This window comes from Elaeis guineensis, chromosome 6, assembly GCF_000442705.2.
Source record: "Elaeis guineensis isolate ETL-2024a chromosome 6, EG11, whole genome shotgun sequence".
Lineage (NCBI taxonomy): Eukaryota > Viridiplantae > Streptophyta > Magnoliopsida > Arecales > Arecaceae > Elaeis > Elaeis guineensis.
In genome coordinates this window covers 69,874,448-69,889,752 of record NC_025998.2, presented here as the reverse complement: position 1 = coordinate 69,889,752, position 15,305 = coordinate 69,874,448, and the positions used below count along the sequence as shown (strand labels likewise).

General features: G+C 43.2%; 1 non-coding gene across 1 annotated transcript; it reads left to right on the top strand.

Annotated features, from left to right (window-relative positions):
- The first annotated feature begins 14,257 nt into the window (after positions 1 to 14,257).
- Positions 14,258 to 14,363, top strand: LOC140859027 (small nucleolar RNA R71). Its single transcript, XR_012142427.1, has one exon. It is a non-coding gene; the product is annotated as a small nucleolar RNA R71 (small nucleolar RNA).
- The last annotated feature ends 942 nt before the right edge of the window (positions 14,364 to 15,305 follow it).

The window sequence follows — 15,305 nt, the reverse complement described above, 5'->3', positions numbered from 1 at the left end:
AGGTCAAGGCATCAAGCTTGGGTTTAGTACAAACACTTTTGCATTGAACTAAATTGAAAACTTGGATTAATTCATATGCTAGCAATTTAATTAATCCATAAAATTTATAATAAATCTAAATAGATTAGACCAAGATCAAATTTCTATTGTGTGTGACCCATTGGGTTCCATATCTATGAAGGAACCAGATCTAGGGTTTCAGGATTAGATCTTAAAATTTTTTCAAGATCAGGCAGCGAAAGACTAAAATAAATCAAAATTTATCTTATAAGACCAGAGAATCCCTAGATCTAAAATCCTATTATATGATTATTATATGGTATTAAATCAAAAATTAAAATATAAAGAGCAAGAACTACATGTTGATCATATCAACATGTTTCTATACTACATCTAATGTATGTAAAATATAATAGATCAGATCTATTACCTTACAAGTTAGATGTTCTAACTTTGCTGATCTGGATTTGAGGATGATGTTGCAAGCCGCACATGTGTCTGACCTCTAGAAGTCATCCATACGAGCCCACGAATCACGATCAGAAGTTCTGATCTAGAAAATCAGTACAATATGCCAGTACTGCGCTGATCCTTCTTCGATGGTCGATCAGATGCCTCCTTCTTCTTGATTAGGACTCTTCCAAAGATGAGAAGTAGGAGAAGGAGTTTTATATTTGAGACACTCTCAGAAAACTCAAGATGGAGGAAGAGAAGAGGTGAACTGTTGCCCAGCTATGCAACCCAAGAGGGGGGGTGAATTGGATTTCTAAAAATTTTAAACTTAACTTAAACCTTATGAAGATTGTTTAACAATAGCAAGATAAATAAGGAGAGTATAGTTGATTCAAGGCTAATGGTTAAATACAAGAATATAAGAGAATAAAGAAGTTCTAAAAGGAGAGAAATTAAGCACGATACAAACAAGAAGATTTATAGTGGTTCAGTGCCAACCTTGCACCTACATCCACTCTTCAAGCTCCTACTTGAGAATTTCAATCCACTAACTTGTATTCAACTTGAATACACTCGTCAGAACCTCTGACTCTAGCTATCCCAAGCTAGTCCACTTATTTTTCGGATACAAACCAACCCAATACAATCCAATTCAAAGTTTGGATCAACCTTCCCACATTTTGGAACCCTTCCAAAATAAAAATAATAATTCAAAAGGAGTATTACAATTAACAGCACAGAAAATACAAAAGAAGCTCCTTTAATGAGCGAATGAGGCTTTAAATACACTTTACTCAAATAGAAGAAAGCTCTTTTCGATTTTCTCAAGGTAGTTAGAGACTTGAATGAGTACTTGAGGAGTTGGTGAAGTTGAATTAAAAGCTTCTTGAATGCTTTGAGTGGGCTCTTGCTTCGGGCTGAAAAGTATGCTTGGAATCCTCTTTTAAAACCCTTCTCTTTTTCTCTATATATTTGATTCCCTCCTTTAAGTTCCTATATATATCTTTAAATAATGGTGGAGAGTAATCTGAACTGAAATAGAGCCGTTAGACCACATTAAATGAGCATTAAATATACTTAAAATGGGTTAAAAACTAGCCATTATGGAACTTTTCCGTTACAGGGGTCGACTCATGGGGTCGACTCATGCTCATGGGTTGACTCATGGGGTCGACCTCTGTGGAAAACAGTAAAAAATAATGGTTCTATAATTTTGGCCTAAAAATAGTAGAGGTCGACTCATGAGGTCGACTCATGCCTGGGGATCGACCTATGGGATCGACTTACAGACTGTGCCAGCCAAAAAATTTTGCATGCCATTCAGCCTTTTGTGCCATGAGTCGACTCATGGGGTCGACTCAATTTTACAAACAAGAATATCTTTCAAAATACACATCCAAAAACTATAAAATTTTCTCCAATAGATCACAAATCTTCTGTTCTTGCTCTTGATGCTTTCAAATCAAAATTTGGTAAAATTATGATTTTGTCCCTTGTTGGTGCAAAAATCTGCTTGCACCGGAGAAGCTGGAGTCGAGGGAGTTGCGGTCACCGTCGGGACCTGCAAAAGAAGTCTAAACCGGAGGTGGGGTTGCTCCGGCAAGACCCTCCGATGCTCAAGTCAGTTCTCTGCCTCAACAAGAATGGAGTGCTCGAATGGAAATTTTAGCAGAGTTTTTAGGTAAAAACGAGAGCTTATAGAATAACGTATCTGGGGTTCCCCTTTTATAGACGGAAGGGGCAACAAATTGATAGCGACGCCTGTAACCATCTGGTAGTGGGCCACCCAGAGTCAGGAGAAATTTATTGCGGAGGGTAGTGGAGTGGGATCGTGGCTATCGTCGTGGCTCGCCACGTGGAATTAGTTACGGAGAGTGGAGCGACGTCCGCTGTCGCGACTCGTTAGGGAGTGGTAGAATCGCATAGGATCTGCCACAGGGAGTGGAGCAGAATCGTGGCCGTTAATACGGCCTGTCAGGGAATAATGGAGCTGCATAGGGTCCGCCACAGAGAGTGGAGTAGTGTTGTCCGTTATGTGGCCTGCCAGGGGGTCCAGACTTGTCGGCCGAAGTTCGGTTAGAGTCGGTAACGAGGTCCGATACCCGTAGGAGTTTGGGCGAGGTCTTTCTGCAGTCGGAATAGAAGATGGAGTCTGGCTTCCGTAGGAGTCCGGACGAAGTCTACTTACAGTTGGGGTCGTGGGCGGAGTCCGACTCCCGTAGGAGTCCAGACGAAGTCCGTCTGCAGCCGTTGGAGTCAAGGATGAAGCCCGGCTCCCGTAGGAGTCCGGGTGGAGTCTTCCTGCAATTAAAGTCAAAGGCGAAGTCCGGCTCCCGTAGGAGACCGGACATGGCTTACCAGCAGTTGAAGTTGAGGATGGAGCCCAGCTCCCGTAGGAGTCCGGGTGGAGTCTACTTGCGGTTGAGGTCGTGGGCGGAGTCTGGCTCCCGTAGGAGTCCGGACGAAGTCTGTCTGCAGCCGTTGGAGTTGAGGACGAAGCCCGGCTCCCGTAGGAGTCTGGGTGGAGTCTTCTTGCAATTAAAGTTAAAGGCGAAGTCCGGCTCCCATAGGAGTCCGGACAAGGCTTACCAGCAGTTGAAGTTGAGGATGGAGCCCGACTCCCGTAGGAGTCCGGGCAGAGTCTACTTGCGGTTGAAGTCGTGGGCGGAGTTCGGCTCCCATAGGAGTCCGGACGAAGTCTGTCTGCAGCCGTTGGAGTCGAGGATGAAGCCCGACTCCCGTAGGAGTCCGGGTGGAGTCTTCCTGCAATTAAAGTCAAAGGCGAAGTCCGACTCCCATAGGAGTCCGGACAAGGCTTACCAGCAGTTGAAGTTGAGGACGGAGCCCGGCTCCCGTAGGAGTCCGGGCGGAGTCTACTTGCGGTTGAAGTCGTGGGCAGAGTCCGGCTCCCGTAGGAGTCCGGGCGGAGCGATGGGAGTTCACCAACAGTAGTCGAAAGTCGGAAGAGACTTGCGAGGGTCAATCCCACCAAGAACTTCGGTCGAGGGTATTTTATACCCAACACCAGTCCCCCCACTTCCGAGTTTAGAATTTCGAATGAAGTACAGAGGGGTTGTCACAGCCGAAGTTCCCCCCCTGACATCCCGGCACAACCGCCCTCAGATATGTCGGTATTTAATGCGCGCATGCCAGGGCTCTTTTTCTGGTTTGGGCGACCCGAAGAGTCTTTTCGAAACTCCCACCGAGATGTGATCCCATGCATCGCGCCATGGAAATTTGCGAACAGTCAATCCTTGATAGCGGCGAGTGGGATACGCGGGACACGTGGTAAGCATCGATAGGTCTAGGGACACCCGCCACCATAATCGCGCTAAGATCCGCTGCCTATTTAAACCCCCTACCCTTCCTTCGAGGCTTTACTCCGCCTAAAAGACGGCACCTTTCTTTCATCTGAGAGCCTAGCTACTCAGCCACTCCCTCGGTGCCCCTGCCAACTCCGAGCATCCTCCGCGCCGGTCTTTGCCGTCTCTCTACCATCCTCAGCCCCCCGATTCCTCTCTAAGGGGTTTCTCCGCCAGGTCTTCCACCCAGAGGCCGTCCTCAAGAGGATGCCAAGGGCTTGGAGGAAGGCAAGGAGGAGAACAGCGGTCTGTGAGTTCTTCGATCATCGAGCGGCCGCCGAAGGTCCCCGTCGCTTCAAAGGGGGCTTGAGGAAGAATTCCTTCAACAACAGGGGTTTAATAACGGAGACCGCCGATAAAGGTGTTCTGCTTGAGACTTTTGGAGTAGCAAGACGGGGTGACACCGGTCAGGAGGGCAGAGCTGTCATCACAAGCTGTGGCGGAATCCTTGATGTCGTCGGGGCAGAGGAACCAGAAGCGGTCGGCGTCGATGGTGGGGCAGTAAAACTTGTTGCGGGGACGGTGGAAGTAGCACATGCCGACCTTGCCAGAACACTTTGGACGGTGGTTGTCGTAGAGCGTTTGGTGATATAGCACATATCTCTGGCACTGCCGCTGCCTCTGGGGTGACTCCGGTTCTTCTTGAAACAGGTCTTCGTCGCCACTGCCATTGCCCTGACTGCCCCCTGGAATCTATCCCATCCTTTTCCCCTTGGGATTGAGATTTCGGAGGTGGAGCGAAACAAGGTGGGGCGAGAGCCGATAGGTCTGCCACACGCACTGGAAAATGCGGCTGGGAAGGACAGGAACGGGAAGAGAAGTTTGCAGCTTGAAGCGGCCTCCGGTGTATCCTTTCCAAGTCGTGTCTCGAGCCTTGTAATAATGTATTTTTTTCTGGCCCTCCGGGTCTTGTAATGTACATCTTGTTAGTTGAAAAATGAGAAGGAGATTTTGTTACCTCGTGAATTGTTGTCTGCCGAACTTCCTTCCTTTTCTCATCTTTTCTTCTTCTTTCTCCTCCCCTCTTTTTTTTTTTTTTTTTTTTTGACGTCGTCCTTAGGTCACTGGTGGTTCTTTTATTCGTGTTGAATTGTCATTTGTAGAGCTCCTTTTTGATTTTTGCATCGTTCGAAGACACTCGGTTGCCATCATATCGACTCATCCTTTCTGTCAGTGGCCACAGACTCACCTGTGGGGCATTCAGGCTTGGTGTCTCCCTCGGGGCTTGAGCTCGGAGGGCTGAGCTTCTGTTACCTCAAGGAAGTTGTCCAACCTTGGATTTGTGTAGAAAGCTTTCTTGAAAGCTAGGATTCCTGATGAGGGCCCCAATCCTTGCTGTGACAGGGTTCTCTGCACCTTGGATGCTGTTTGTTTTCCAATCGTCGCTGATATGGCCCATCGCCTTCCTTTTTCTTTTTTGCCTGGAATTTTTCCTCCGCTCTCAGCGAGGCTACGGGAGTTCGGTTCCCGTAGGTGAAGTCAGGGCGAAGTTCGGCTCCCGTGGGAGTCCGGACGAAGATTACCAGCAGTTGAAGTTGGTGACGAAGCTCGGCTCCCGTAGGAGTCTGGGCGGAGTGGAGTCCTCCCTGTGATTGGAGTTGCGGACGGAGCCCAGCTCCCGTAAGAGTCTGGGCGGAGTCTTCCATTGGTTGAAGTTGGTGACGGAGCCCGACTCCCGTAGGAGTCCGGGCGGAGTCCTCCTTGCGGTAGAAGTCGCGGACGGAGCCCGGCTCCCGTAGGAGTCCGGGCCTTCGATTTTGCTCAAGCTAGGGCGAGGTTTTCCTCCTATCCTTAGCAGGGCTGTGGGGGCGCATATGGGCGTTGCAGGGCCTCTCCCCCCATCCGGTCTAAATAGAATCGAGCCTTCAACTTTGCTCAAGTTAGGGCGAGGTTTTCCTCCTGTCCCTAACAGGGCTGTGGGGGCACATATGGGCGTTGCAGGGCCTCTCCCCCCATCCGGTCTAAATGGAACCGGGCCTTCGACTTTGCTCAAGTTAGGGTGAGGTTTTCCTCCTATCCCTAACAGGGCTGTGGGGGTGCATATGGGCGTTGCAGGGCCACTCCCCCCATCCGATCTAAATGGAACCGGGCCTTCGACTTTGCTCAAGTTAGGGCGAGGTTTTCCTCCTGTCCCTAACAGGGCTGTGTGGGCGCATATGGGCATTGCAGGGCCTCTCCCCCCATCTGGTCTAAATGGAACCGGGCCTTCGACTTTGCTCAAGTTAGGGCGAGATTTTCCTCCTGTCCCTAACAGGGCTGTGGGGGCGCATATGGGCATTGCAGGGCCTCTCCCCCCATCCGGTCTAAATGGAACAGGGCCTTCGACTTTGTCGGGATGAGATTTCCCTTTCGTTTCTGATACAGTTTGTTTGAATTGTCCAAAGACATACAGGTATGCAACTTTCAATTAAAATGAAGTTATTGGTAGTACATCCGTAAGTTTTTCGAGCTCCACGATCGTGGGAGGTCGGCTCCTCCGAGTTCCTTAAGATAATAAGTTTCGGGCCGGACTACTTCTTTGACTTCATACGGTCCTTCCCAGTTTGGGGCGAGTTTCCCCCGATCCTGAGGTTACGAGACAGTGGCTCGTCGAAGCACTAGATCTCCTGCTCTAAAGGCTTTGTTCTTGACCCGAGCATTGTAATATCGAGCGACTTTCTGTCTGTAGGCTGTCATTCGAACCTGAGCTGTCTCCCGTCTTTCTTCCAGTAGGTCGAGGTTGGCTCTAAGACTTTGCGAATTTTGATGTTCGTCGAATGCCACGACTCATGCCGATGGGAGTTTAAGCTCGATTGGGATGACGGCCTCCGTACCGAAGGCTAAAGCAAAAGGGGTCTCCCCCGTAGGTAGCCTTTGGGTAGTTCGATACGCCCACAACACATGATAAAGTTTGTCCGTCCAAGTTTCCTTCGCTTTTTCGAGCCTTGTCTTGATCCCCTGCAAAAGGGCTTGATTAGTCACCTCAGCTTCGCCATTCGCCTGAGGATGGGCTACTGATGTGAAGTTGTGGGAGATGTTTAGATCTTCACAGAATTCGACAAATTTTGCTCCCGCAAATTGCCATCCATTATCAGTAATTAGGGTTCTAGGCAGACCGAACCTACACACGATCGACTTCCAGATGAAATCTTGCACTTTTGCTTTTGTGATTTTCGCTAGTGGTTCAGCTTCAACCCATTTGGTGAAGTAGTCGATCGCTAGAAGGAGAAACTTCCTTTGCCCAGATGCCATGGGAAAGGGGCCGAGAATGTCCATCCCCCATTGTGCAAAAGGCCATGGGGCACTCAAGGGTGTGAGCTCGGTGGCGGGCTATGATGCGTAGTCGTTGATAGCACCAAAAATAACTCTATTCACTACGTGGGTAGGATGAGTCGAGATCGTATCCTCAGGGACCATGGGCTAAGTTGAGATTGCAAGATAAAAGAAAGAAACGTTGTTTTTGAATTAGAAAATAAATTATCTTAAAATTAAGGTAATTAAAAAATAAAGAGCTCGGGAGTTTTGAATTACTTTGCACTAGCAGAGTTGTATCTCTTTTTTTTTTAATTAAATGGATGCGATTAATCTTAGAAAAAATACCTGTCTTTCCTCGGCACGCTCCGTACCCGTAGATCATGGTGCGTATCCGAAAAGTATTAGGTTAATAACTCTTCTTTCCTCGGCACGCCCCGTATCCGTAGATCACGGTGCGTCTCTGGAAAGTAAAAGTTGTTCCTAATATTAATCTAACAAGAAAGTATAAATAAAAATATATAAAGGAGAGCAAATAAAGAACTCATGATAATTTAAATAAAAAGCATAATCTTTATTGCATATAAAGAAATACAGGAAAGTTTAGAACAATAAACCATCTCTGTGTCGTTACAAAATTTCTTCTCCACTCCCGAGACTGCTAGCCTAGCTTCTCATGAAGTAGTCCCTTTCTATTCCTCTATGCAAGGCTCTAGAAGAATTTCTGGGCTCTCCCTCTAATGGGAGTACAAAAGCCTTTTTATAGGTATTAGGAGGGAGGAGTTTTACATGATTTTTCGATGTGGGACTAAAGAAAATACAAATCTTTCCTTTCAAAATATTTCTAAATATTAATTTTTTTTCTTTAATAAGCATCTGTTCGACCGCCATCAAAAATTTCTTGCAAACCCGTCTGCCGCACGCCCACACCCACGTGATGCCGCATCCACGCCGCGTCCATGCCTCACGCGTCCGTCCTGCATCCACGCGCCGCGTCCACCCCGCGTCCATGCGCATCCTGTGTCTGTCCCACGTCCGTGCCCATCCCGCGTCTGCGCGTTCATGCGCGCGCGTTCACGCGCGCCCAAAGCCTTTCTTTTTTTTGAATTCACGTGAAACATGCTTTTTATATTCCAAAAAAAAACAAAAGTTTCTTCACAATGACATCTATATTCTTTTGGATTTCTTGCATAGTATCTTCATTTTCTATAATACCGGATGCATCTTTCTTTTATTTTAATTTTATTTTAAGTTCAATTTTCTTCAAACTTGAGTCTTTTTGATCTATGAATCGGACTCTTTGTATCGGCGATCACCTTTTCTGTAAAACATAGAAAGAAACATCAAATTCTTAATAAATAAGATAAATTAAATATAATTTTTTAATTTAAAATACTTAAATTAAGTGTTTATCACACCCCCCAACTTGAATTTTGCTCGTCCTCGAGTAAAATAGATATATCAGCATTGTGTACCGACTTGATTTTGAATAAAAAGTTAGGTTAGGCATCTCAAAAGGTAGGTGATACTTGGTCAGACCATTAAAGAGATATTTCATTGGATTATCAATTTGACCCAATTAGTGGCTGAGTATTAACTAAAAAAATTTCAAGAGCTTTTCTTTCACCAACTCTCCACTTTACTCTTTAAATCCTCTAACTTAATGGAAAAGAGGTTTATTATCTTCTTGCAATTTAGTCCCTTTTTTTTTTTTTTTTTTTAACATTGCCTAACTTTTTACGCGAACCACAATACTTACTTAGGAGAAAGGGCCTGGTTACTCAATAGGAAACTAATGTTATTATTTTTTTTTTAAGTAAATTTTAAGGAGAATTTTTTGCATACCTCGACCTTTCCACCCAATTTCTCATGAAGCAGATTCTTTATTGAGATCAGTAAGAAGAGGTTTGTAGAATCACTTCTAAAATTTGGTCTAGTCTAAACCCTACCATTCATTGGGTTTTCTTAATAATTTATTCCTCAGTATCTCTAAAATTATCTTGACCATTAATCATTCATTGTTTAGGATGCCTAATTGACTCTTAATCAAAATAAAATTTAGACACACAAAACTAATTATTTCTGACCATACTCGAGGATTTGATTAATTTCCTCCCCCCCCAACTTAATCTACATTGTCCTCAATGAAGTAAGAAAGCAAAGAAAATAAAAGGAGAGAGTGCACCTGGGATAATTTTTCTTCGGAAGTTGAAGATAGCTTCATTGATTAATAGGCTCTTGTTCTAAATTCCTACAGCTGCGAAAAAAAAAATAAAATAAAAATAAAAATGAAATCATTGGATTGCCTCCCAACAAGCGCTAAGTTTTATGTCTTCAGCCAGACTGAATTGAGTCTTATGGCGATTTTGGATCCACTAAATCAACAGATTCAATTAATTCTCCATCACTAATTCCATCTATGTAAGGTTTCAATCGCTGACCGTTCACTTTAAAAGTGTTTCCCTGTTTAGGATTTTTGAGTTCTATAGCTCCATGAGGAAATACCTGAGTTACAATGAAAGGTCCGTCCCAACGTGAGCGAAGTTTTTCAGGAAACAGACGCAACCTAGAATTGAAGAGCCAAACTTTTTGATTGGGCTCGAACATTTTTTGTGCAATAAATTTATCATGGTATGCTTTAGTTCGAGCCTTATAAATTTTGACACTCTCATACGCTTCATTGCGTAGCTCTTCAAGTTCATTTAATTGGAGTCTCCTATTGGAACCTGCATTTTTCATATCAAAGTTAAATTGCCTTATAGCCCAAAATGCACGATGTTCCAATTTCACCGGCAAATGACAAGCTTTTTCGAATACAAGTCGATAGGGAGACATTCCTATGGATGTTTTAAAAGCAGTACGGTAAGCCCATAATGCATCGTCTAAGCGAAGAGACCAATCCTTTCTATCGGGCCTAACCATCTTTTCTAGGATATGTTTAATCTCCCTATTTGACACCTCTACCTAACCATTAGTTTGGGGGTGATATGGTGTGGCCACTTTGTGTGAAATATTATATTTTTTCATAAGTGCTTCAAAATGTTTATTCGTAAAATGAGTCCCCCCATCACTAATGATCACCCTCGGGAAGCCAAATCGACTAATGATGTTTTGTTGGATAAAACTAATTACAATTTTATTATCATTAGTCCGTGTAGCTATTGCCTCCACCCATTTTGATACGTAATCAACTGCCACCAGAATATATTCAAATCCAAATGAGGCTGAAAAAGGTCCCATGAAATCAATCCCCCAAACATCGAAAATTTCTACTACTAAAATGGGGATCAGCGGCATCATATCCTTCTTGGATAAATTTCCTGTTTGCTGACATCGCAGACAACTTCGGCCAAATTCATGTGCATCCTTGAAAAGCGTTGGCCAATAAAACCCACTCTGCAGTACTTTTGCTGCAGTTTTTCTTCTACTAAAATGTCCCCCACATGCCGAAGAATGGCAAAAAGTGAGAATGCTTTAGAATTCACTCTCGGGGACACAACGGTGAATAACTTGGTCAGGACAGTATTTGAATAGTTCAGGTTCTTCCCAGAAATAATGTCTAATTTGCGAGAAAAATCGATCCTTTTCTTGTTTTGTCCAGTGAGAAGGTACTTGTCCTGTTGACAAGTAATTGACAATATGGGCAAACCATAGAGGACGGTTAGAGGAGATTGCGAAAAGTTGTTCGTCAAAAAAATTTTTTTGACCTCATCTATGCCTATCGTGTGTTCAACTAAGATTTGGAGATGTGATCAGCTACCACATTCTCAGAACCCTTCTTATCTTGAATTTCCAGATCAAATTCTTGTAAAAGAAGGATCCATCTGATCAAACGCAGTTTAGTATCTTTCTTTGAGAGGAGATGTTTCAGACCCGCATGATCAGAGTAAACTAGAACCTTAGACCCTAACAGATATGAGCAAAATTTTTCAAGGGCGAACACTACTACTAGTAGCTCTTTTTCTGTTGTGGTGTAGTTTAATTGGGCATCGGAAAGAGTCTTGCTAGCATAATAGATCACATGTGGCTCCTTATTAATTTTTTGGCCTAAGACGGCACCTATTGCAAAGTCAGAGGCATCACACATAATCTCAAATGGAATGGACCAGTCAGGGGGTTTTATTATGGGTGCTGTTGTCAGGGCTGTTCGTAATGCGTTGAATGCTTTCAAACAGTCTTCATCAAAGACAAATGGTGTATCCTTGGCCAACAGATTGCACAAGAGTCTTGAAATCTTGCTAAAGTCTTTGATGAAGCGTCTATAAAATCCGGCATGACCTAAGAAAGATCGTATTTGTCGGACCGAAGTAGGGGGTGGTAGTTTTGAAATAACCTCAACTTTGGCTTTATCTACCTTGATCCTTTTTTCAGAAATAATATGTCCTAATACAATTCCTTTCCGCATCATGAAATGGCTCTTTTCCCAACTTAGGATAAGATTTGTCTCCATACACCATTTAAGAACTTTGGAAAGATTATGGAGACAATCCTCAAAGGTGGTTCCAAACACAGAAAAATCATCCATAAAAACTTCAAGATATTTGTCCACCATATCCGAAAAAATGGCCAGTATGCACCATTGAAATGTAGCGGGTGCATTGCAAAGCCCGAATGGCATACGCCGAAAAACGAAAGTGCCATAGGGGCAGGTGAAGGTAGTTTTTTCTTGATCATCCGAAAATATAGGTACTTGATTGTACCCTAAATAACCATCAAGAAAATAGTAGAAACTTTGTCCTGCTAACCGTTCTAGGATTTGGTCGATGAAGGGCAATGGAAAATAATCCTTCCTAGTAATGGCATTCAGTTTTCTATAATCTATGCATACTCGCCATCCAGATGATATGCGAGTTGAAAGTAGTTCACCTTCTTCGTTCTCCACCACAGTAATACCAGATTTCTTAGGTACTACTTGAGTGGGACTGACCCATTTACTATCGGATATGGGATAGATATTCCAGCATCTAACCACTTTACCACCTCTTTCTTTACTACTTCACGCATGTTTGGGTTCAATCTCCTCTGCATATCTCGATGGGGTTTGGCATGTTCCTCAAAATGAATATGGTGCATGCAAATGGAGGGGTCAATTCCTTTTAAATCGACAATGGACCAACCGATAGCCTCTTTATGTTCCTTCAGAATACCAACCAATTGTGCTTCCTGATTAGGGGTCAAGTCTGATGCAATGATTGCCGGGAGGGTGTTATTGAGTCCTAGAAATACATACTTAAGCATAGCAGGAAGAGGTTTCAATTCTAACGTAGGTGGTTATTCTAAAGATGGGATTATTGGTGTACTGGCTAATGTGGGCAATAGCTCATACTTGATTGTCCATGGAGGAGTGGTTTTATCATGTGGTGTATCTAACAAGATGTTAACTTCTTTCATATATTCCTCAAAGTCACACACTCCAAAGTGAGCCAAGCAAGTATCTAAGGGGTCTGGTGCTAGAATTATGGGTGTTGCATCTTCTATAATATCTTCTAGTGTATCTACTTCGAAGCAACTATCCATTGATGGTCCTTGGGAAGCACCAAACACATTCAGTCTTAGTTTCTTATTCCCAAACGATACGTCTATGACTCTTGTCCTATAATTAATGCATGCATTTGCCATAGCTAGGAAGGGTCATCCTAAGATAATGGGAATTTGTCTGGGGTTGCCACTTAATTCCATATCGAGAACCAGAAAATCAACTGGAAAGTAAAACTCATCTACCTTGACCAAGACATCCTCAAGCATTCCACGTGGTTCCTTAATTGATCTGTCTGCTAACTGCAGTGTGACTGATGTGGGTTTCAGTTCTCCAAATCCAAAAGGTTCATACACCAAACTAGGTAAAAGATTCACACTTGCCCCTAAATCTAGAAGAGCTTTTTCAATGTGATAATCTCCTATAACACAGGAAATAATGGGGGCTCCTGGGTCCTTAAGCTTTGGAGGAGTGGCATGCTAGAAGACAGAACTAGCCTGTTCAGTGAGACATACTTTCTTTGGGATTTGTGATCTAGATTTACGTTTTTGGGTGCACAAATCCTTCAAAAATTTGGCATAAGCAGGGACCTGTTTGATTGCGTCTAGAAGGGGAAGATTAATTTGGACTTGCTTAAATAATTTCAACATCTCATCAAGTTTTTCTCCCTTCTTATCTGCAGGAATAGGGGCTTTCAGGGCATCCAGAAATGGAGCTTTAGGCAAGTAAGATGATTATGGTGCAGTTGGTTCCTTCTCTATTTTTAGGTCCTCTTTGTTCTTGGGTGATTTGGATTCGGTTAGAGGTTTAGGGTCGGTCTCATTGGTTTTACTAGTGTGTTTAATGACCTTCCCACTTCTCAGAGTCATGATTGATTTGGCATGTTCAGAAAAAGCTTCTGGGGTATTAGAACTCTCTATCATAAATTGCCCTCTTGGGTTGCTCTCGGGTTGGCTAGGTAATTTTTCTCCTTCCCTCCTACTGAATGCAGTTGCTAGTTGACCTATTTGGGTCTCTAGCTTAGCAATGGATTGTGTGTGGGAGTTAAGGGTCTGAGTGTTGACTTCTAATCGTTCTAGTACTTTCAGGACTTTTTCCTCAAAAGCTGAGCTGTGACCAGTAGTAGACGGTTGAGGAACATTTTGAAATTGATGGTATGGTCCATGCCTATATGTTGGGTCTTGATATTGATATCGAGGTGTGGCAGGACCAACCACTGATTGTAGTCTCCAAGAAAAATTTGGATGGTTTCTCCAGCCGGGGTTATAAGTGTTTGAATATGGATCATTTTCTGGTCTGCGAGCTTGTTGGACTTGAGCTTGCTGAACCTGCTCGTGCACAAACTCAGAAAATTGAGGTGCGGCTGGGCATTCACTAACAAAATGGTTCGGACTTGCACACAATGCACAAACTTCTTGGATTGGGTTAGGTGGAATCGGGGATTGTCCAGTATTTAGAAGATGATCTAATTTTTGGGACAGTTCATCTACCTTTTGATGGATATCTATGGTATTTCTTACTTCATATATTCCACCTCTTTTTGGGTTTAACATGGGTTTATCTCTAATAGAGGCAGACATATGATGAAATGAATTTTCACTTAAAATTTCAAACAGTTGCCATGCCTCATCCTCACTTTTCAGCATGAATGTCCCACCGCATGATGCATCGACCATTTGTCGATGTCTTTCAGAGAGTCCATCATAAAAATATTGGATTAACTGCCACTTGGGTACAGCATGGTGGGGATATTTTCTAATAAGGTCCTTTAATCTCTCCCATGTTTCATGAAACATTTCTCCATCTAATTGGGAAAAACTAGTTATGGCTTTCCTTATTTGATTAGTTTTTCCTATGGAAAAATATTTCTTGAGAAACTCTCCTTGCAGCTGGTCCCAGGTTGATATAGTCATGGAATCCAAAGTATGTAGCTAGTATTTGGCTTTGTCCTTAAGTGAAAAAGGGAATAATTTTAACCTAAGAGCATCATCGGAGAAGTTGTGAATTTTGACAGTTGAGCATATCTCAAGAAATTCTTCAAGATGTTTATAAGGGTCCTCATTACTAAGTCCATAAAATGAAGGTAACATTTGGATTATACTGGACTTAATTTCATATTGAGTGGCCTCCACAGGGGGCACTTGAATACAAGGAGAGTAGGTATATGTGGAAGGAGTAAAGTACTCCTTCAATTGCTTGGGTGGATCATTCTCCTGATTTCGGTCCATATTTTTACGTCTGTTGGCTCTAAAGGTTCTTTCTATTTCTGGATCAAAAGGTTGGATTTTTGATCGTAACGATCTACGGCCAAGCATACACCTTACAATTATACTGTAGAGCAAACACAAAAAATTTTTCTTTTTATAATATATATTTTTATAATAAAGTGAGAAAAGAATGAAGAAAATCTAAAGAGAAGAACCTAAGAATCTTAAATCTATGAAAAGGGAGAAATTAGTTAATGTTTAGATGTTAATTGCAATCAACTTAAACAATCATAGACTTTCTATCCTAAGGTTAACTTAGATCTAGACAGCTCCTAACTTTCAAGACCGCCTTTGAGCACTCCAAGCTCAAGACTGACTAACTGACTCAGCCAGGTAAGCGTAAGATGTGGGAGGTTCCCTGCTCGTTGCTTTCCTTAGACACCAACTAAGTTGGCCAGGTCAGTCAATGGAACCAATTGAAAACCACTTTCTTTAACCACTTGCCTTAGACACCGAGCAATTAACCAATCTGCACTTGGTTCAACTCTAGAGCTTTCTTATCCTATTGAGCTCGAA